At 32.2% G+C, this 23,057-nt stretch overlaps 1 pseudogene across 1 annotated transcript; it reads right to left on the reverse strand.

Annotated features, from left to right (window-relative positions):
• Positions 1 to 5,603: 5,603 nt before the first annotated feature.
• Positions 5,604 to 13,753, reverse strand: LOC148625023 (uncharacterized; annotated as a pseudogene). The gene is made up of 3 exons (XR_015919832.1): positions 13,672 to 13,753; positions 9,000 to 9,287; positions 5,604 to 7,739 (listed from the first exon to the last, which is right to left on the reverse strand). The product of XR_015919832.1 is annotated as an uncharacterized LOC148625023 (transcript).
• Between the last annotated feature and the right edge of the window lie 9,304 nt (positions 13,754 to 23,057).

Raw genomic sequence — 23,057 nt, forward strand, 5'->3', positions numbered from 1 at the left:
TATGAACGGATCTCTTCACTCCCAAACATTACATGAACGGCCTTCAGCCGTTCATTGAGTTTGAGAGCTCCGAGATCCGAGATTGTCAATAGTTTGACATTTCGCACTTGGTGACCTTGTCAAATGCAATTGTTGATGTTTCCATCATGATTTTTGTAATGTTAACTGGACGACCTTTCCTTAGATATACAAGAACCCTACTTTCTGTGAATTGTTAATTTTTACACTCATTAACCGAAACTGGGTTCTTTTTCTGTATGAAAAATTGAAATTTGAGATGTACACATTATGACCTTTAATTTGATATGTGACAACCTAACTATATAAACAACTTAAGTTTTGCACTCATTGACCTCACCCAACTCATTTATTTTGAGACAAAACATCGATATTTCGGAAGTACGCTTTGAGACCTTTCATTTGATATGCAACACTACTCTCTAAGAACTTAAAATTTTTGCACTTAATGACCCTACTTTTTGAACATGTATGAATTATCATGGTTGAAACTCTGATTTTTGAAATGTGCTCATTTAGACCTTCAAAATGATATATCACATGACCCCCTTCGACGAAGTTGAAAAAAATGATGCAATATCAAATCTATAAAATACATCAAACCATTGAAAAATATGAAAATATGAAGTTGTTGTAGTATCGTTGGTTTTTTATATTGGTCCTTGGTATTTGGTCAAACAGTTGTACTTGCGCAGATCTTTCATTCTGTGGAAGACCATTTGTGTGTCTGTTGTGGATTTTAAAATATATACCCCGCTTTCAAAACTTAAAATTTCAATAGACCCAAAAGTAGACAAGATATCTCAAATCTGAAAGCTGTATGATTATTTGCACAGCATATGCAACAAAAATTACAAAACAGTCTGGGCTACTTTGGAGCTAATTTTGAGCCCAATGATTATTGAAATTTGATGCAATAACAAACTCCAGAACCGGAAGTCGTAGAGACATAAAACTACCACCATACACCTTAAGATTACTTGACCTTGAAAAACTTACAAGGTCAAGGTCATATATTTATGTCAAGGTCACAAACCGGATTCTTCAAAACATTTAAATAGTCATAACTTTTGAACAGACGGTCTGACAGTTGTAAATTGTGTCTCAAAATGTAGGATTTATCGAGAGGGTTATTTCATACGCTGTATGTATGCACTTATCTCTTATCGTTTTCTTAATATCAAAGCTTGTAGTTTGCAGTGAGAAGGCTTTCTAGCACTCTATGACCTTTGACCTTGAATGCAAATGAAAGGTCACATGGACCAAAGATCATGGATGAAGATCCCATGTTTCTACAAATTCCGGTTCTCGAAATATATATTTAAAAAAAACTTAAGTATGATATTTCAATGGATATTAATTCCTGTGTTGTTTGATAATAAAATACATGTATATGTTTGTTCATTAGGTCTTCTTCTTGTGTACTAGAAACAGGTTTTAGATTGATTCTATCTATTATGTTTTAAAGATATGAGGGATTGAAGGAAATCGTTTTAAGGGGACATAACTCTTAAAGATGTTAATGAAACCCTTACCAGGGTTATTTTTTAACAGAACATGATGACATCTACATGTTCATCAAGTATGATAATGATATCTTGAAAATGAGTTCGCGGGACCATTTGACCATGTTGATAAGACGCTAATAAACGGGATATAACTTCTACAATGGATGTTGAAATTCTTCATGGGCTTATCCGGTAAAAGTTCTAAATGAGATCTATCGATGGTCCAAATGTTATCTTCAAAGATGACGAGAAAGGGAAGTGTCAAACTACATGTTGAAAGGGAAGAAAACCACCACTGTGACCTTTGACCTTTGGTGCAAATGAAAGGTCACATAGACCAAAGATCATTGATGAAGGTCCCATGTCTCTACAACTTACGGCTCTCGAAATTTAAAAACTTTAGTATGATAATTCAAGGGATAGAACTCCTGTATGTTTTGATAACAAAATACAAATTTATATGGATAAACTAGGCCGTCTGCTTATGTACATGAAACCGTTTCCAGAATATTTCTATCTATTATGGTGTTTAAGATATGAGCGATTAAAAGAAATTGTTTAGAGGGACATAACTCTTAAAGGTGGTAATGAAATCTTAGCGGGGTCATTTCCTGATTGAACATGATAACATCTACATGTTCATCAAATATGGTCATGATAGACTGAAAAATGAGTTCGGGGGACCATGTTGAAAAAACAATGCCAATAAAAGGGAGATAACTTCTACAATGGATAATGGAATTCTTTACAGGGTCATCTGGTAAAAGTCCTTAATGAGCTCTATCGATGGGCCAAATTTGGCAACGATATCTTGAAAGGTGAATAGGGGAGACCATGTCAAAAAAATTTTGCAAGACTAATCAAGGGAACAAAGGTTATTGCGGTAAGCAAAAGAATGTAATCCAGGGACAGAGACCAGATATACACAAAGAAAGAACATAAAGTAACTAAAATCATACATACAAAGTAACAAAAGCAAATGACGAAAGAATAAAAATAAAAAAAAAAAAAAAAAACATTAGAAAAACAATCAGGTCTTTCCCTTGTGGGGAAATCCCTTAATTATACTACGATGAAATCTATCATTAGATAATTATTACCCAAAACACGCGTAAATGCATACTTATTAAGTAATACGGCATTCCGATATTTGCTTCTTAAGTGTAGCTTAGTAATACCCTAACATAGTAAATGTTGTTTTGTGGAATTTACACATTCCTATTCAAATGTCGATCTTTGTTCGTGAATGCTTGTAAGTTTTATCAGAAGTTATATTACCTATACTTTAGGCAATATTCTTACCAACATTGACAAGTTTTCCATTTTCGATGAATGTGGTAGGCCGAAATAATTGGTGTTTATGTACAAGCTGTTTTCTATTGAAGTCGAACTTAAAGAATTTGATTAAGGAAAATCAGATGTCTGTCTTCAATTTTACAGTGGGATTGGATTGCTAAGTTGAAAATCTACAAGAACATATACCCGACATAATCAAGATACTAAATCTTAAATTACATAAAAATTCCTAGGGTAATATGTCATGCGACACATTAGCGATTGGACTGGATGTCAAATGTGTTGTATAAGATTATTAAAAAAAAAAAAAAAATAAAAAATAAAAACAAAAACAAAAAACAAAAACAAAAAAAAAAAAAACAATGAAAAGGACCCAAGAGCATATATATGCCCCACCTCGACACTGGTAGGATGATAAATTTTTAAATTACCTAATTTCTGTTTCCTTTGATGACACTTACATATCAAATGCTAATCAAAACTTGGTATCCTAAGCTTCCGGTAATACTCTAAGATGTTAACATTTACTTATGCATTTGTCAACTAATGTGTAGGTAAAAAGTTGGTTGTTTCACAATTGAGTTTTCACATCATTCACTCATGACCAGATGCTGAATTCGTGTCATCCGTCATCTCTCGCATTTTCTTAATAAACAAATTAGTATATTCGCGAGGATTGTTTTCATTAAAACTCGATTCATGTTTCGATGATATTAAGTTAGTGTTTATCCATATTTGCAATGTGATCAAGTGTCCGCTCTGTTTTCAAAAGATAAAAAAATCAAGACATTTTCTATTTATACAACATTACAATCAATCGAACATGTAGAGAACCTCAACCCGATGTCAAGAGATAAATTTACCTATATTTTGCCGTGATTTATACTTTTGCTTCGCCTGTACAGTTTTTGCGGGAAAAAAATCCCATTTCATATACACCCAAAACCATATACTTTCATACTTTCGGGTGAAAAGAAGAAACATATTAAATAGATTGCATTGTATAAAAGCATTTCAGAAGGTTTTCGTTCTTTTTTCTTTAACATAATGTAAATATTTACCGTTTTTATGTGTGTATATTATGTGTGCGTCCTAGATCTTGAGCCAGGAAGAACCTTGGAAGGTCTATATGTTCTTAATTTATTTCCAGATGATCGGTTTTTCTTCTTTAAGTTATCCCAAGCGACTCTTAGATCAACTAATTCTATTTATATGTCCTTACACAAATTATGAAAATAAAAGTCCCCTTTCCCATTTAGTTTGTTAAAATCAAAAGCCACCCAGGTCTTACTACCATATGTCAAAACAGGTTTTACTGTATGGTCGAATAAGTGTTGTTAAGTTTTAATTTTGTGTTTATCAAAACATTTATAATGATATTCTAAATAAAGCTTTAAGACCTCTTCTATAAAAAGTACTATTTTGCTTCAGTTAACTTTCCACAAGCACTGATATTAATCCCAATATAGGTATGATATTTAAGCTTGTTATTTCTCTAACAAATATATCAAAAGGTGATCTAAATGTAGGTACAGAAGAACGTTAATTAAAAGTAATTTCTGCGAATTCGACCCACTTAGCAACCCCAAACCAGTAACTGAAATATTAAACCATTTATCCGTCTGCGAAGTTATAGCAAGCTGTAGCATAACGTATGAATATTGAATATTCTCTTTCTAACAATTGGTCGCACTAAGAGAAATAATAACTAGGGGCCAAGAGTTTTCTGTTTTATACAAATCATCATTTTTTACCAGTGTATAAAAATAATTTTCTATGATGTTTGACCTTTTTCTCTTAAACCAGTTATAAATGGTACAGCGATATCTACATTTATGTAATTTACATTCATATAATATAAGATTTTGCTATAGTAAGCAACAAATTAAGAAATGAGTTTTTGTCTGTGTATCCATGTAACACATATTTTTTCTCTGAACTTTCGCAGAATTACAAAGAAATTTTCACGATTCTTATATAGCTATAATCATAAAACAAACGTTCAATTTTCTCATACTAACTTACAAAAAATATACTGTTTAGAACATACATAGTCAATCTAATTAATGTGTTTGTTGGCAAAGCTCTGTGCAATAATTTATATTGAAAATTTCTAAGATGTGTGTTTTCACAACATTTGTGTAACATACGAAAAGATTTTCTCTATTCACACATCTCCATATTCACATTTTGTCCACATAATTCTATTTCATGAACAGAAGATACACAATATTTTTAAAAAGTCTATATAGAAATATTTTACATCTTTTGCATGTAGTGCTTTATCCAAAAAAAATATTAACGACTCTCACATTTGCAATTTCATTTGCTGTCAACTTCCTCAGACTCTCATTGAACTAAATTTAATGATCTAGAGATATTACTGTAATACTTACGGAAATCTGTGGTATTACAAATCTGGCTAACACTATCAAAAGAATAAAATGTCATTGTACTTTGAACAATAAGATCAACCAGATTCTCAATACCTTTTGACTTCACATGACAAAAGTACTGAAAACAGTCTAAACTCACGAAATTCAAAATATCATAACTACTAAGTAAATATCATATATATTTATGGCCAAAGTGGGGTTGACCTTATATAAACCAAATATGACGTCCTTCCAAAACAGATTCATGACTTCGCTTACAGCATCTTTATGCTTCTCTTTTTCACGCCTGAAAAGTTGAAAAACCCCATGACGCCAGAGCTTTTGTTCAGCTACTGCTTGCCAGGTATAACAAGTGTTTTTCAAAAGTCTTTTATCACTTTTTATAAAAAAAAAATTCTGCTCATTTAATATATCAAAAGCATTGCAAACATGCTTTCAACCTTCATCAATGCGTTCAGATACTGTTTAGATAAAACAAAATCTCTTTTCTATAAACTGCAAAAGAACTTTGAGCATTTCTTTCTGATATGAAACCAGTTAGTCTTTGATCTAATAAAAATGCCATCAAAATTTTTTCACGTAGTTTTATCTGCTTGTTTCTTTTTCCGCAACTTAGTCTTAACGTCTTCTGTTAGAATTGTTTTTCTAACATTACAATATCGTTATCAATACACATAATATATTTCTTCTTGCTTTAACTTACCAATAGTCAATACTATAAGCAATAGTAGCACTTTTATTTCATTTTCAGGATTACATCTTTTTTTACTAAAGCAACATAATAAACATCAAACAATAGCTGAGAATTAAACTTTCAATAACCTTTGCCCCGTTTTGCCAAAGATACCGAAAAACTAAATTCAATAGCAAAATGATCAGTTTTTTTTTTACCCAGCTATGCTATCAATTTTCGTGAGTAAATATCTTCAGTAACTAAAAAATAACCATCCCAACTTTGTTTCAATGAATGTCGACTCCATGTAAATTTTCTACAACTAAAGTTACAAATTCCCTAAGAGTCTACTAATTTATGTGTCTAAATAATATCTAGAACACGTTTTCTACATGTATTATGTCTACCATGTTATAATATACTATTTGTATCTATATCTTTATCAAGTACAAAATTCCAATCGCCACATAATAATACAGAAGAATTTTTATACAGAGCAATATTTTGATAAATAGAATTGAACAGTTCATTTTCATCTGTATAGTAGCCATATAGTGAAACAAGAGTAAATGTATGATTTTTGTTTACTGTGAGGTCTAGTGGTAACATATCTACTATTATGACTACATATTTCATTATACACACTCGTATTACTCCACGGAAGATGTCGCTTTAGGTATGCGTACATGAACAAAAGACAGTTTTCAAATATATAATTAGAAAATATACATTTAATTATTTCAATGGGGAACCAAGAATTGAGTTGTCTCCCTTTGATTATACCGAACATTTGTAAGAAGCAAATTGGTCTAATGAAAAAGAGACAAAACCAAAAATTACTTAGAAAAATCAGGACTAATATGAGAAATATATATAAATAATTATTTTAATTTCTATTTAACAAACCTAATATCAAGGTAGTAAGTATAAAAACCACAAATGTAAGATACAGGGAAAAAAAATCACACAAAACAGTTTAAGTACCAGTCCACATAAAAGACAATGTTTTAACTACATTGAGGTCTTTGAAGATTATTGAACAAATTTTAATTGTTTCTTCAAAGAATACATAAGTGAATGAAATAGCGAAAGGTTTCACTGTAAGAATTAAAACATAACCTTATTCTGAATAACACACTCTTTTAACACATTTTTTCAAATATTTTACAGAAATGATGCTTTGAGTACTAAGTTGTACTAAATATTTTCTTAAAAATTTCTTGATATTTGAACATTTTGACCTGTTTGAATTTCAGTAATAAGTGATATTCATAGATTGACCAAAAGCATTCTGATGCATTTCCATTTTTGAAGACGTTGTATTAATTGTCATATTTTGTCCAAATCCATTTGCAGTTGGAGGCTTTGTATGCTGTTGATATTGTCTGACTGGCGGCTGGTTATAATGGTAACTCCACTGATAAGGCGAAGAAAAATTACTATTATTCTGGTTTGTATAATAAACAGGCATTTGCATAATATCAGTCTGTAGTGGCATATAGTTGTTAGCGTGCTGGACGTTTTGATAGCCTGGAAAAACAGAATGTGAAATAGGCGCATTTACTGCCACTTGGCCATTACAACACGAGCCTTGGATGGGCATTGGCACGCTTGGTTGATAAACAACCTGCGGGTTACAGTAAATAGGCTGCATTAAGTTTCTTTGTGGTGGATCAGTAGATATTTGACGTAGTGTAGTCGACGGGTTAACAAAATTTCTACTAGTGTTAAGATTTCTTCCGGTTGATGAAATTTCCGAATGTGAAGTAGGCGGCCTTGAAGGGCTTACAAAATCACTGCTGTATATAACACTTCCAAGCGGTGAACTTACTTCTCTAATCTCTGTATCTGAAAAACAAATAATCTTGGAAATATAGTTTTCTTTCCATCTTTATTTCGTACATATTACATAACTTTCCTATTCTACAAGGGAAAAGCTAACTATCTTTTTTTTTAAACCAAAATACCTCCAATAAAAATAAGTTTTTTTTTACACTTATCTAAAATGGGATGAATGGTTCTGAAACGAGTAAAAGACGTACGTTCCATTAAGTGGTTTGATGTCGTTCTTTTTGGTATGACTAATTAAGCTTTATCCTGAAATACATGATTTTGAGTTAAGTGCAACCTGGTTAAAAACAGAAAGTGTCGTAAAAGTTCGACATACTTACATGCTGTTTTTGTTCCTGAATGGGCCTTATTATGGTGATTTTTGGCAACAATTTATTTTTTTTTCTGGGAAAAAGGTCTTAACTAAAATTGCTTCTTGTAAAAAGTATTTATTTCATTTAATCTTAATACTATTTTGACTCTTAAAGGACATAATACGCCTAAATAGATTAAAGGAACTTAAATGTCAGGCAGTGGAAGGCATGTGGCAAATGTACAATTTTTATAAATCTGACGTTTATTACATACTTATGTAAATAAGATTTAATAAGATTTATATTTTTCATACTATAATATCATTTACAAACTACTGAATATTAACAACACAGTTCAAATCAGAAATACATCTGATTCAGTAACATATTTAACAGGTTTCTGATACAAAGATGTGCCAATATACCCACCCTCCTCTTTCTATAATGCTTGAACGAAAATTTCAAAAACAAACAAAAGCAACAATGAGCTTCCTTAAATGCAGGCATATCAACCCCCGCCCCCTGGCCCATTATCGTATCTGTAGACGGACAGTGGTATAATATCAACAAATGCTATTTGATCACCATCGGTATAGTCACGCCGCAATTGATGAGGGAGGTTTAACGCGCTATAAATCGGATTTAATCTATTATTTCGTTTGAAATGCCTATACCAATATATATAATCAGAACCTGCTCCGGTGGTGTAATATCTATTTTAACAGATTTGTTATGGACTTGACTTGATTATTGATCGGATTATTGTTCGGTAATTTTGTTGTTACCCTTATTCCTTTAATAATCCTAATAATTATGACTTCATCTTTTTTTCTTTCAAGTTCAATTATCAAGTTTTTGCCATTATAAGCATTATCGCTACTCCTACCAAATTATACGTTTCGAAGTTTCTGGTTATTGGAAAATGCAATGGCCAATTTGCACGTCTAAATGCACAAATTCTTACCACAGTGTTTAGTGGAGTCCACTGGTAATTCATAAACTCCTAAATCTCCAACTTCAGTAAACTTCGATCTAAAGGGCATGATATCTGTCTTGAAGAGACAATTTCATTAAGACACCCGAAACAAAATGTATGACAACATTGAAGTTTTCTGGGCTCGTGTTTATCAACATCAAACTGTTCGAAGCAAATTCCACATGAATCATTCGAATCATTCATTTTTATCTGATGTCACATGTAGTCCAGGAAATTACATTTTTTGATTAGTTGCCCAGTCGATCGATTCGCTTTCTGTAAATACAACATAATTTAAAAACACAATTTGAAAACTGGATTCAATTCAAAATGAAAATTATTTTAAGGTACAAGGAAGTATTATAGAATATATGTTTACAGTAATCACACCTATATAATCTTTTAATGACATTGAAAGGAAGTACTTAATTACTGTTAAAATTTAAGCTAATGTAAAGCGTAACGTTTAGTGTAATTATACAAAGTAATGCCCCGTCCTATCAATGGACACACCTATTAGCCAATATCCTTGAGACATCCCAGACACAGATGATACCACCAACATGAAATATTTGTCTATTGACATTCGGGCAACGGAATTAAAAAAAAAACCAACTTTTCACTGAGCTGCTACACTTCTATATAGATTTACTGTATAATCCTCCATAAACAAATGCAAATACATGAGGAAGAGTAATCAAGGGAACCAAGATTCTAGCGGAAATATGAATGTGATGACTTCAATCTTGTAGCAACATAACCCTGATCTAGAAGCCTATTTGTTAGAATTCTAGCGCGATACAAAAAAGTCTGCGTAGTTTCGGCAAGCTCTGACACAACGTATGAGTTGTGATATGAACACTCCATACGCAGGTGCCGAAAGGATGTTGCCACAGATGAAAGGAAAGTTGACAATTCTGAATGAAAAGTGATCACGTTTGTCGTAAGAATTGGTCAATAGTTTTCCTTTACCATTTCTAAGTGTAGGGCAAGATATAAGGCTGACTAGTTTAAACATATTTATTTGCTCAAGAGTACAAGCAAGGGGATTGGGCTCAAGTCATAACAACATTATGGAGGTCCTCTCCCATACAAACAATCATGATTACAAAGAATGCATAATGACGGCAATTAGATAAAACTAAAAATAACAATCGAAAATGAAACGATAATGCAAATGATATTAAATTAAAGCAAGGAAATGCAAAAAAGGGGGTCCGGCAAAAGGGCGGGGGTGGGAGTAACGTGAAAGATAGTCATTTCATATATACATGTACATGCATTATTATTTAAGCCTTTTAGTTCGTTTGATAAAATAATGAACACAAGCAAAAATATCCGTGTTTTCAGCGTATGTGAGGTTTTCGTCACCAGCCAACAGAAATTCTATTGTTACGTTAAAACCGCCTAACCGTGCCAACAGAGAATTTCTATGTTCATTATACAAATTGCATTCCATAAAAAGGTGGATGCAATCTTCGAAAGGATGTCCACAACTACAAGAAGGGGTTGGCACTACATTTATACGATATAAGTCAACATTTAGGGAACTGCACATGTTTCTTAGCCTGTCATGTATAACATTAACTTTCCTTTCACCAAAATTGAAGTACTCAAGGTTTTTTTTCCGTTGTCCTTTAATGATTCTTTTGATAATGCTTATGTTTCTTGCATTTCTTGTCTCTAAATTTAGCTGATTCCAGTCTCTTACTGTTGAATAGAAAAATGACCTTTTGGTATTAGTTAATCTGAAGTGGGGTATGGTATAATCCGCACTTTCGCGTAAATTATACGACGAAATATGGTTATTAAGTGGGGGCATAAGATCACTTAAGTATTGTGGACACAGCTGGTTATGAATAGAGTAAAGCATGTTAAGACATTTGAATCGTCTTCTATCTTCCAATAACTACTTAAAACTTTCATTCGTTTCAAAACTAAAGACCTCACGGCCTTTAACCACTCTGACAGAGAATCAATGTCTTCTTGTTCTCGTTTTATTCATTTTCTTGCATAGTCCTCCACGGCATCCGAAAGAATTTTAAGGTTATAATTCCAATTTATTGAGCGTGGTTCACGGTACTTGGGACCTTTAGAAAGGATATTAGGCAGACATTCGTTTTCGATGATGGATAATTGACCTGTAACGACGTGACCGGAATGACCAAATTTGAATGGACAGTTTTTGCAAGAACAGTCAGGTGGTTTAGCCTGAAGTCCTCAATCTCGAGGTTCTGCAATAGCCTTTTATAATTGAAAATTTTGGAAGCAATAGGTGAAGTATAGGAATATGAAATAATTGGTATGGATTTGTGTTTGAAATATGGAGGGATTTTGTTGGTGACGTTTTTGTTGCATCTATACTTTTGTTGACAGACGGTAGTCGAAGATTTGTTTGTTTGTTGGGGTTTAACGTCCGAGCAGCAATATTTCAACTATATTCAGACGATGAACATAAAATTGATGATAAAATGAACATGAAATGATGATGAAATGAAAAAGGGATGGGACACAAGGACAATGGGGGCGACAAATTTAGATTGCCACTGGAAATGGGGAGAGGTGGGTAGTGTCGGGCAATTTAGCTTCTTGTGGCGGAGCCCTATAGTTCCTACTCCGGGAGAATACCACAGTAGGGTTCTTTAACGTGCGATGAACGTAGCATCTTTCCCAACACGGTGTACCACTATGGTTTGCGGTCAGGTTTTCCGTATTACAGCCTGACAACCCCAGCATGTAACACACCAGGGATACCCCATTCCACCACCTGGGGCACACATCCCAGTCGCTCTGTGGGTAGAGCGCCCTAGCCCCCGGCTAGGGTTCTGAGCATTATTTAGTCGCCTTTTACGACAAGCTTAGCGCTGCTGCAGGCCTATTCTTTTAACACCCGGACCAGCACGGGGCGGTAGTCGAAGAAATAATCGTTTTTCTTCATCTTGACTTTTCACAGAAACTGGTTTAAAGAGTCTGGGAAAACCAATATCCAAAATGATGGCAACAAGTCTGTATAATGATGAGGTAGGGTCAGAAACAGGAGTGTCAAGACTTGTTTTGTAAAGGTAGTGTAGTAGAGTGAGAGGTACAGAATACATTTTGGTTCTAATGTGATGAAGTCCAAATAATACCTTGGATGCCTTCACAAACTAACCAAAAATAATATCGGCTGAAAAAAAAATCTTTGTTTGTGTTACTGAACTATCAATGCAGGATATTGCTATCAGCATTCTTTATTCGTTTTATTAAAGACCAATCTTACGATGATCATTGTCGTTATTGCTTAATACATTAAACTGTATTTTCCATAATTTAAGAGACACCTCAAAGTATAGTTGATTCGGAGTTCTTATTAGGCCTTTAACTCGATGCTAAATGACAGAAGCGGTAGACAGTACTTGAAGCCTATGTTGAATAACAAACGGCTGGTAGATGGTTCATTATTATTTTACCAGTACCGTTATCAAAATGAGAAACAAAAATACAAAAAAATACCAGTTTTATATTTGTAAATTTTGATATGCTGTACAGGTGTTTCAAGGAGTAACCTCTCATCAGCAGCATTAAAATCAAATATGTAGAAAGATCATAATCAAAATATTAGTTGCATACAAGGAGTACTCATAAACAAAACTATCGAAAAAGGAAGCCAAACCCATCACCGAGAGGTTATACCATATACAATGCAAGGAATGAAGCCTCGGTGTTTTACGTATTTTAAAATTTGGAATACTGCAATAGTTCATAAATACGGTAGATAAAATATGATATTATTCAGGGTCAGACAAGTCTGACTACTGGGTTGGTGAATACCCTCGAAGACCTAAGGTCCACCAGCAGTGGTATCGACCCAGTGGTTCTTAAATATAAAAAAAAACAGTTTTATATATTGTAAATTTTGATATGCTGTACTCGTGTTTCAAAGAGTAACCTCTCATCAGCAGCATTAAAATCAAATATTTTGGAAGATCAAACTCAAAATGTTAGTTGTATACATGTAAGGGGAAGGCTTCTTTACTACCACATTTGAATATGAGCTTTATGAAACTGATTAATTACATTATGCTTAGACCGTCGCAGGACATGATACAAAATTACTTACATATTTGACCGTTGAGAACTTTCATATTGAATTATAAGGATGTTTATCAAAATATTGATGAAATTTCTTAGTTCGTCTACCCAAAATACTTCAATGGTTATTTAATATTGAGCAGTTTCTGCATTAAAAAAAACCCTAAATCTTTCAGCTGCCTAATTTAGTCATAATATGGCTTTAGAAAATCTCATTTTTTAATATCTTTAAAAACTTATTTATATTTGTTACTTTCGTTTTTGCCAGACCTGACTTCCATTTAGACTATAAATAGCTCAGCAGTAACAAGGAAGTCTGATAATTGATTATCAATAAAACCAAGCTTTTCTGTGCTTAAAAGTATTGACTGAAGTGTTAACAAAACAACGGTTTTCATATCCATTAGTTTATTTTAGTTTTGTTTGTTTGTGTTTTTTTTTTCTAAAAAATTACAACAGGTTTTAATTATTTTGAAAGTCACTTTAATGCACCTATTTTCCTGACATTTCAAATCGATCATCAACGAATTGTACTACAGTATTGTTAACAATTTCAATAGAAACCGATGTGCAATTTCAGATTTCTTACCTATGAAAATAGCTCATCCACAGGACAGTAGAAGTAATTGTTGGAATGATTCCAAAGTTCACATGAATATGTATTCGTATGACAAGCCAAAGTGGACAAAAATGAGTGTTTTCTGATATTAAAAAAAATATTTTTTAGTATTACAAATTCATTTTTTAACATAACAAATTTGATTTCTAATATTAAAAACCCTTTTTTAATATCTAAAAATCCTTTTTTGATATTAAAAATTCAATTGAATTTCTAATATTGAAAAATGATTTTTTCATATTAGAAATTGATTTTCTAATAATAGAAAATGGATTTGTTGAATTCAACTACGATTTTTTATGTTAGAAAATCATTTTAATAGTACAAATTGATTTTCTAATAATACAAATTCATTTGTAATATTATTAAATGTGTGATATTTTGTAATATTACTAAATCAGGAATTTGTAATATTAGAGTAATCAAGGGAACCAAGGTTATAGGGGTAATCAAAAGAATGTAATCCAGGGACAAAGACCAGACATGGAAAACAGACATTCTCAACAAAGAACATAAAGTAACTAAAATCATACATACAAAGTAACAAAAGTAAATGAGCAACTCGGACTCCACTAAAAACTGAAAGCATGGACCAGGTGCACCGGTAGGGTAAGCGTCCTCTGCTTTTCTAGAAACACCCGCCGAGTTGCTCATAAAAAGTCAAGTCCGGGGTAGACAAACGAGGAAAGGAAAACTATGACCCGTTGAATACATCAGTTTTCATGGTGCTGATGGATACACCATAACGACCCCCACGAGTTCATGATGACGACCATAAAACTTCTGTAGTGATGACTTCAATCTTGTAGCAACATAACCTTGTCCCAGAAGCCTATTTGTTAGAGTTCTAGCGCGATACAAAAAGTCTGCGTAGTTTCGGCAAGCTCTGGCATAACGTATGAGTTGTGATATGAACACTCCATACGCAGGAGCCGAAGGGGTGTTGCCACAGATGAAAGGAAAGTTAACAATTCTGAATGAAAAGTCATCACGTTTGTCGTAAAGTTTGGTCAATAGTTTTCCTTTACCATCGATTTCTAAGTGTAGGTCAAGATATGAGGCTGACTTCACAGTGTCTGTAGTATCCTTTATCTCAAGTTCTTTTGGTTAGATGCGATGTATCAAATCCCCGAAATTAGGATTGTTTAAAGATAATACGTCATCTATATAGCGGAAACTGAGATTGAAGGATCTAGCCAAACGATATTCTTTCTTTCTGATCAGATCAGCTACAAAGTCAGCCTCATGAATTTTCAATATTACTAAATGAATTTCTAATACTAAAACAATGATTTTTTAATATTAGAAATTGATTTTCTAATATCAAAAAAGTATGTTTTCCAATATTACAAAATAAGTGTTTTCTAATATTAAAAAAATGATTTTTTAATATTACAAATTTATTTCCTAATATTACAAATTAATTTTCTAATATTACAAATTGGATTTCTAATATCATAAAACCTTTTTTTAATATTAAAAATTCAATTGAATTTCTAATATTAAAAATGATTTTTTAATATTAAAAATTGATTTTCTAATATTACAAGATAGATTTGTTGTATTCAATTGCGATTTTTTAATAAAACTGATTTTGCAATATTACAAATTCATTTTACTAAATGTGTGATATTTTGTAATATTACTAAATCAGGAATTTGTAATATTAGAAAATGAATTTGTAATATTACAAAATGAATTTGTAATATTACAAAATGAATTTGTAATATTACAAAATGAATTTCTAATATTAAAAAATGATTAAGTAATATTAAAACAAAATATTTTCTAATATTACAAAATATTGATTTTTGTCCGCTTTTGTTTACCATATATTCGTATCATCGATCGATTGTTTAACCTTTACTGGATTTAAATATGGCAACAAATAGTTGTAACTTACAAGGATGTTCAATACATATTTGATAAATTTTACGAGCGAATTTTTAAAGTTATAATATGTTCAGTTACCCATTACAAACTCTATTTTTTGTGCTTTTTTTCCCTTTTGAACTGCGAATGGATAGCGATTTGGTATTTCATTCGTATATTGTAGAAGTTGCCATATGTATATATGTAATATGATACATAGTATTCAGAACCTACAATATACAAAACTTTGTCACTTCAGGTGTATTATCTGATCACTTCAAGAGTTTTATAACCGTCATTGTAACTATCTTCGTAATGAGTCCTACTCCTTTACTGAAGACCACAAGTTTACAACATATTTTTCAAGACATCGGGAAAATGTTCATTACTGATACTGCTAATGCGTTGAAAGAAAACAAAAACATTTACAAGGTATTTAATTCAAGATAAGAATGTATAGGCTACCCAGAACGAGCGCGTTTATGACGTGTTTCATACTATTCTAGAAAACAAGTATATTGACTTATATAGAGATTGAATCATGGTCCTTCCAAACTAATTATTTGAAAATACATTGTACTTTATTGAGAAAAGGGTTCATTAATGCCAGTTTCACACCAAAGCGCCATAACTGTCAAAGAAGTGTGGTACATATAATATAATCAGTGGCTCATCACCCATTACTAATGACTTGAAAGTCATTATATATCATTCACCTGGACACATTTGTGTTACGGAACTGGTCATATCAATAAAGAAAACTACTTCATGTAAATTGATAATAATCTTACTGTACTTTTGTGCATCAATATGCGACTTTGTTTGTTTATGTAATGTTTATACGATATACAAATAATAAACATTATTATTTAAAGATTATTTTTTTGTATTTATAATGCATTTAATATATTGTAATATGATATGCGATTTGATGCATAGTGTTCAGAACATACAATATGTAAAATTGATAATTTATAAGTATAACTGTAAATACATTATTTATAAAACACAAATAAAATAATTGAAATGAATATGGCATAGTCTATTGCATTACAAAAAAACATGCATTATGCATGTTCTGTATCACACTTACACTCTTGATAAAATTCAAAATATCAAATTTTGTATCTACTTTTGTGTGATTGAAAGTATTTTCAATATATTTAAACTGGTATTACAGATTGACATATATAATGCATGGAAACTCAAACACGAATATTCCTTGTTCTTCTTGGTTTGTCATACTTATTTAAATTAAGGGCTGTGTTCCTAGAAAGTGAATGCCGCTGTCATCTTTAAAGTTGAAAGAAACATAAAAAAAATCGTGGTGTGAATCACCTAGTCGAAGGTTTTGCGCCGATAGCAACCAATCATATTGGATCTTTACCTTAATATTATAATTTGCCAATAAGTGTTTTTTTTTTTAATTTGAATTTCAAACCATTTCCAGGAACAGTTGCTGGAAATCTCTCGATATATTTTTAATGAAATTAGAAAACGCAGACAAAAATTACGACTAACATGATTTTAATGTTCAACCGACCCGTGGAAACGAACACATACCCAGACTTGAAAATTTATGAAACCCTTAAGAATAACTTAACAGTTTCTTCAAACCGGACTAAGCCAAAATGTGTTTTCAAGATTGTACCAAGATTTCAAAGTTCTCTCATTGATGGCTTGACAAGCTTTCATGGCTTAAATATATGAAACCTTAAAAAGCAATATAATGTTTCCCACAATGTGATGTTTGATTAAGCCAAAAAAGCTAAGACACGATGAAACCTAAAGATGAACCTAAATTTCGAATCGATATCATGAAAGTTGTTTTTTAAGCGCTAAAATAATCATTAAAAATGATAATGGTACTTGCATTGGACTTTTTATTACTTTGAATCATAAATATAAACAGATAGCACACACCTTAATAAAAATCCATTAAGGGTACACTGGTAGTTTTGCTTGGACACATTTAACATGTGCAACGTAAATCTGCTGTCAAAATTTGATGATCTGCCATTACAAGTTAAATGCAATGAAAATGTCTCTTCGAAACGTTCTACATGTTTTAAGTCCATTTTAATTTACAATTCCAATTTGGTAGTGGCAAATTCCTTTGTAAACTTATTGATACCGCGTGCGTGCAGGAAATGAGGACAGACGGACAGATTTTTGACGCTACTTTTAAACAAACTTAATGCATTTGAACTGAAAAAAAGTGTTCAAGACGTATACTTAAATTTGTGTTACGGCTATACGTTTATAACTTAGAACTGTTACATCTGCAACATATGACATTACAACAGTGTTTAGTGCATACAAAACAAAATGATAATTAACTTGACTGTTTAATAATGTGTAATATTCATTGTTTGACCATTCTGATTCTGATGCATTTCCATCCTCCCTGTAGGTAAATTAACTGTCAGATTTTGTCCAAGCCCTCCTGAATTATAATGGTTATTATATTTCTGAACTTGTTGCATTACCGGTCGCTGGATGCAATGGTTACTCCACTGTAAAGGAGTAGTGAATCCACTACTAAAATCTTGATTGTTATTATACACTGGCAATTGCATTACATTTTGCTGTACAGGTGGATTGATGTAAGTTGGCAAAGCAACTTGCGCATTGTTGTGAATGGGAACATAACATGGAGCAATGTGGGATTGACATTCATTGCCTTGAAAGTAAGCAGGCCCACTCTGCAGTTGTTGGTTATTATAATAAACACCTCTATTTCCTGTACTTGGAACAACAACAGGTTGCTGCGGGAAAGCATACCATAGGTGTGTCATATTGGAGTTTTCTACGGACGAACAATAAACATCGACAATGTTTGTAGTTAATGGTACTTGAATATCCAGAAGGCGTTTTATTTTCTGAAGAAAATGTTCGTTTTCAGTTATTTATATCTATACCAACACAAGCCAAGCATACAAAAAAGCAAACAAGTTCAATGTCAAGTCAAATTCATCAATATCCCATAAATCACCCCCATGTTTAGCTGTTATATACTAATACTGCAAGGTCTGTTAAAGATGAGTTATATTTGTATATTCTTAACACATTCTTACTTGGATCAAGAAATTTCCTATCTAACAATAGTATTAAAATGGATGACAACAAATATTGACGGTGGGTGTCATTTTGGGTTATGTGGTCGAATGATTATTTTCTAAGAACATTTTTTTTGTGAATAATACGCATATACTGATTGTTCATACCGTTTGGATTTCTTACAGTGTGAGCATGCCAAGAAATTGCATCGTCCTTCAAAATATTGAAACGATTTTTTTTCTCGATTAAATCATATGGATTCTTTAATTAACCGATTTTTAAAGTATTTTAAGTGTTGTACTTAAGTGCATTTTTAGGAAAAGAAAAAGTTTAATAACGTGAATGGTGATTAATGAAAGAAAAAACAAATATTGATATTGTTAAAATAATGTATATGACGCAACCAAATAAATCACCTATAGGGACTGAATTGCCCACCTGGGTCTTATTACTGCTCCATAGGGACATTTGATATTTGAAATAAAAACAATATTCCCATTACATGTATTTTCTTTTCCCTTTCTGCTTCGACTATTGAAATACATACCCTACATTGTTATTGATTGCTGAATGAATAACTATGGTTTAACGTTCTATGGCAGATATTTCATGCATTTCGGAACGAGGACAATTGACCAATCAAACGTGCTTTGTAATCGTGCAACACACTAAGTCGGATCTTTATTATGCTAACTCATAGAATCTACAACCCGAAGGTAGGCATGAAACCCAACTCGAAAACATCATTCTGACCCCTAGTCAACCAATCGCCACTCTATCCCCCCCTAAGATACGTGCTTGTCGAAGATAAATAATTTCAAAGTATTTTGTGTGGATTGGCCTGGGATCGATTCTAGAATAGTTTTCAAGATTTCAGATGAAAACTGTAATCATTTTCAACTTTAAGGAAAATAATTCAAACCAGTCATTGTCCAACATTTTGAAACCATAGAAAATTTAGTGGACCTTATCGTGATGATCAATTAAAAGTTGTTTTTATCTATAATGGTTCTCTAGATAATTGTTAAAATCGCAAAAAAACGTCATTGTCTCTTTCAAGGGCAAGATCTCAAAACCATGACCCGTCCTTAGACTTCATTGAGACTTTTGTAAGTCTTATCATAAAAAAATTTCATCAACTGAAAATGTCTTTTGTTCTGCAGTTGATTTGGAATACAAGCTGTAAACGACAAAAACGTCGTATTCGCTTTTCAATGACAATATCTTGAACAAGGGGTAACCCTAAATCATCGAACGAATACGATACTTGTAGACCTTATCAAAAGGATCATTCCCTCAATGAAATGTTTCTCTCTTTCTGTTATGGAGTTCACGATATAAGCTTAAACAAAAGAAAAACATAAGCAAAAACAAAATACAACTTAACTATTCGCCTTTCCAGTAAAGTGATTCTTCTAAAGAGTGGTCCAAAACTTGTATGGTGTTGCAAACAAAAGAAGGAAGGTCATCTTTATTTTGTTGCTCTATCTCTCATTGCTTTTGACATTTAACGTGGAAATGTTCTATAGAAAAACATGGCGATCATGTTATATCATTTTCACAAACCCAATATCCAAATTCAGTTTTTGTGCGGGATATCCTTAGGAATATTCATGCTAACATTTCCTTGAGTTGTTTTAAAAATTGTTAACAGACGACGCAAAGCGACGGCAATAGCTCACGTGACCATGTCGGCTATGTGTGCTGATGAAAAAAAAAAAAAACAGTTACAAGGTTTTCCCAATAGTTGTTTTGTATCTATTCCTGGAAGTAATTTCAAATGCATTTTAATGTAGACATATTTAATAGAATCGTTATTGTCATTGATCGATAGCACTTTAACTTATTTCAAAGAAATAACAGAAGCAGTATTTGAAATATTGATTTGCAGAATTTAATTTAAAAAACACATCGGTTTCACATCAGCTTTTTTCTTATTTCAAATAAGTACAGTAATCTTAGTAAGAGTAATCAAGGGAACCAAGGTTATAGCGGTAATCAAGAGTGCAATCCAGGGACAAAGACCATATATGTAAAACAGACATACACAACAAAGAAATAAAGTAATTAAAATAATAAAAAACAAAGTAACAAAAGCAAATGTGCAACTCGGACTCTAATGAAAACTGGGAGCATGGACCAGGTACACCGGTAGGGTAAGCGTCCTCTGTTTTCTAGAAACACCCGCCGAGTTGCTCATAAAAAGTCAAGTCCGGGGTAATCGAAAGAGAAAAGGAAAACTATGACACAGTGAACGAATCAGTTTTCATGGCGGAGATGGATACACAGAACGATCCATGAGTTCATGATCACGACCATAAAACTTCTGTAGTGATGACTACAATCTTGTAGGAACATAACCCTGTTCCAGAAGTCTACTTGTTAGAAGTCTAGCGCGATACAAAAAGTATGCGTAGTTTCGGCAAGCTCTGGCATAACGTATGAGTTGTGATATAAACACTCCATACGCAGGTGCTGAAGGGGTGTTGCCACAGATGAAAGGAAATTTGACAATTCTGAATGAAAAGTCATCCCGTTCTATCATGTTCAACAAAACTTCTCGTTCTACCCGTATCCGACACTTTCATCAATGGGGAAGTTTTCAGAAACATATTGGGGTGTTTAAAGCGATAGCTAAAAAGCACACCAGATTGTAGTAAAAAATGTTCACAAATTACAAGTGCATTTGTTCGTTAATAAACATACCAATGCTTATTTACAATTTTACGTAATTATCTTACCTGTTTATATAACTGAATTATCACTGACTATAAGTTGGAAAACAGAAAACCGGAAGTATGTCACTCATCGATTTTATGATTTTGTCAGACAGACATTAAAACGACACAGAGCATAACAATCACAAAGCGTGACCGAGTTTTAGATAAATCAATGTTCATAATCTATAAAGTATACCAAAAAACCACTTATCATTTAGAATTATGAAAATTAGTATTGAAGTTATAAATATAAAAAAAAAACCATTACATAGGTATGAATTGAACATAAATCTTTGATAGGGTACAATATACGTCTTATAACGTTGAATCCCTTGTTTCATAATTGTTTGAATTTTAGAAAGTCGACACACAAGTACTTACGATTGTTGTTTATATATCCATTTTTGGGGGTAAGTCAGACGTCTATAATAGATATTCTTCAACCAAACATGGATTACTCAGTAATCATCGTACACCTATTTATGGCTTGTATCTGCATTTTTGATTACCTGTTTTGTGATTTTTTTAAAATGTCATATTCCAACTTGTTGCGTGTTTTTTAATTTTTGTCATTCCAGACGTTTGGAAATCCATTATCTATGGTCGATTTAAGATTATCTCATTATTGATTGATTTTATTAGATTTATTTTTTTTCAAGTCTTTTTGTTATTCGTTCCATATTTTCCCTAAATTTCATAGTTTAATATTTCTTTACAAAAGTTCCCGATTCTACCATTTTTGTTTGAAAGCTTAATATTAGACGAACTCTATAATGAAAAATATGTCATTTTCATTGGATTTAAAAAAAGTATCAAATTGATAGAAACACTTATCGCAAAATATTTAGATTCAAAATATTGCGGTGAATTAGGTTTTGTAGTAAAAACAAGAAAGAAAAAGCTTTGAGAGCAGATTCAAAACAATCTAAATTAATTAAACCAATTGCCTTTTGATTTAGTTATACATATAATTAACCAAAATTAGCCGCATTCTTAAACTTGTCAATGGCTTTTTCGGTTTATCTGTTTTAAAAAGTTAAATATACAGTATTTGGTTGGGTCAATTTAAAATGATGAGGCGCTGTGTTTTCTTGTTTGTTTGTTTTCTTTTTTTTTTGGGGGGGAAGGGGCGTGGGGATGCAACTTTATACAGTTTAATTGAGAAGTGCAAAAAGGATTAAGATGGCCGCCGAGCAGTTAACACACTAAAATTCTGCTCCTCAATTTTTGCAAAATTCTGTGTTAATAATTTGTAATATGACTTAAAAGTTATATCTTCAGATGGGAATTCCAATGGTGTCATTTTCTGGAGACAAATTTAAATGGAAAATGAGGAAAATAGACATTTAGTGCATATTTTGCAGTGTTTTATTACAAACAAAGGATTATTTCACTATACAAGGATTATTTCAACACGCTATTATGCCCTCAGGACTTTCTAACAACTCTACAAAACAGAAACTTAAGGGTAAAACAGAGGGCAAAGGAAAAACTGTTCAACAATTGCTTGCAGCCAAAGTAGATACATCTGTAAGTCATCCATCTAAGAGAACTTTTTCTGAAGTGTCATCTGATTCAAATACTAGCCTTGACATATCTAGTATTATTAACTCGATGAAATTAAGTTTAGCCTAAGGAATCTTACAACTAAAGATGATCTAAATGAAGTGACAAAAGACCTTGTCAAACAATCAGACTTGGAAA

This window comes from Perna viridis, chromosome 2 (assembly GCF_037379345.1).
Source record: "Perna viridis isolate PV_CMFRI_1.1 ecotype Kerala chromosome 2, ASM3737934v1, whole genome shotgun sequence".
Classification (NCBI taxonomy): domain Eukaryota; kingdom Metazoa; phylum Mollusca; class Bivalvia; order Mytilida; family Mytilidae; genus Perna; species Perna viridis.